We start from the raw sequence: 2,350 nt of genomic DNA on the forward strand, positions 1-2,350 counted from the left end.
GGGTAATGCTTACTTCCAGGAATGAATTTGGAAGTACTGCTTTCCTTTCAATTTCATTAAAGAGTTTGAGAAGTATTGGTGTTAAGTCTTCTTTAAATTTCTTATAGAATTAAGCAGTGAATCCTTCAGGGCCTGGGCTTTTCTTTGTTAGGAGGTTTTTAATTACATCTTTGATTTCATTGATTGGTATTAGTTAATTTGGGATTTTTAAGCTGGGCGTGATAGCACATGCCTGTAATACCAGCACTGGGGAGGCTGAGGCAGGAGGATCATTATGAGTTCAAGGACAGCCTGGGCTACAAAGTGAGCTCAAGGCCAGCCTAAACTGCATAGCAAGACCCTGTCTCAAAAAGACCAAAAAAAAAAAAAATTGGAATTTTTATATCTTCTTTATTCAGCTTTGGTAATTTGCATGTATCTAGGAATCTGTGCATTTCTTCTGCATTTTCCATCTTATTAGAATATAAGTTTTCAAAGTAGGTAGAGATTGTCTTCTGGATTTCTGTGGGGCACATTGTGATGTCACCCTTTTCATTCCTAATTACATGGATTAGAGTCTTTTCTTTCCTTTTTTTTTTTTTTTTTGGTATCAGGAATTGAACTCAGGACCTTGCACTGGCCAGGCAGGTGCTTGTGCCACTGAGCTCTATCCCCGACCCCTGTCAACGTTATTCTTTCAAAGAATCAACTCTTTGATTCATTGGCTCTTTGTATTGTTTTTTAATCTCTAATGTGTTAATTTCTGCTCTAATCTTTATAATTTCCTCCTTCATATGAGCTTTTGGCTTAGCCTGCTTTTCTTTTTCTAGAAGTTTGAGGTTCAACATCAAGTGGTTTATTTGTGCTTACTCTATTTTCCTGATGTGGGAAGTCATTGCTATAAATTTCCCTCTTAGGACTGCTTCCATTGTGTCCCATAAGTTCTCTTACTTTGTATTGTCATCATCATTTAATTATAGAAACTGTCTAATTTTTTCCTTAATTTCATCTGTGACCCATTGGTTGTTCACAAGGGTGCTATTTAATTTCCATGTGTTTATGAAGTTCTTGTGGTTTCTTTTGCCATTGATTTCCAATTTCATTGCACTGTGATCTGATAATATGCATGGGATAATTTTGATTCTTTTGCATTTATTTAAGCATGTTCTATGGGCTAAAATGTGGTCTCTTTTGGAGAACATCCATGTGCAGCTGAGAAGAATATGTATTCTGACATTATGAGGTAGAACACTCTGTAGACATCTACTAAATCCATTTGTTCAAAAGTTTGGTTCAGTTCTATTATTCCATTGTTGACTTTTTGTTTAGTTGATCTGTCTTTTTGTGACAGTGGGGTATCTCCCAAGTGTTTGTTTGATTTTTTTTTTTTTTTTTTTTTTTGTCTTTTTTGAGACAGGGTCTTGCTATGCAGTTCAGGCTAGACTTGAACTCAATTTGTAGCCCAGGCTGTCCTCAAACTGAGAACGATCCTCCTACCTCAGCCTCCTGACTGCTGGGATTACAGGCATGTGCCACCATGCCTGGCGTTTATTTGACTTTTCTTGCCCACTAATTTGTTTTATATAGTTGGGTGCACTGGTATTTGTTGCATATATATATACGATTGTTATCTCTTCTTCTGTTTTTTTCATTAATTTTGTGGGGAGTACTGGGGATTGAACTCAGGGCCTTGTGCATGCTATGCAGGCACTCTACCACTGAGCTATATTCCCAGTCCAATTTCATTAATTTCCATGTCTATCTGTATGCAGTACCATAGGCTTGATTACTGTATATTTATGGTCCATTTAGAAATCAGGAATTATGAATCTTCCTTTTTTTTTTTTTAGACAGGGTTTCACTATGTACTCTAGGCTGGTCTTGAATTCACTATACAGCCCAGGGTAGCCTCAAATGCATGGTGATCTTCCTGCCTCAGCCTCCTGAGTGTTCAGGTTACAGGTGTGTGCTACCACATCTGTCCCAGTTTTGTTTTACAGAAGTATTTTGGCTATTCTGGGTCCTTTGCATGTCTATATGAATTTTAAGAATACTTAGGGTTTTGATAAGAATTGTACTGAATCTACAGACCAATTTGGAGAGTATTGAAATTTTAACAACAGAGTCTTCTGGGTGGGCTGAGGTTGGTTTAACCTCAGTGGTAGAGCACTTGCCTACTATATGTGAGGCCCTTGATTTGATGCTCACACCATAAAAAAAAAAGAAAAAAAGAAAAAAAAGATAGACACCTCCAGTCTATAAACATAGGCTGTCTTTCCATTTTATAGTCTGTTTTTAACTTGAGAATGTTAGTAGCTTTCATTGTACATATTTTATGTTTCTTTTGTTAAATTTATTCTAAGTGTTTTTA

This window comes from Chinchilla lanigera, unplaced genomic scaffold (assembly GCF_000276665.1).
Source record: "Chinchilla lanigera isolate Chin_1 unplaced genomic scaffold, ChiLan1.0 scaffold00041, whole genome shotgun sequence".
Taxonomy (NCBI): Eukaryota; Metazoa; Chordata; class Mammalia; order Rodentia; family Chinchillidae; genus Chinchilla; species Chinchilla lanigera.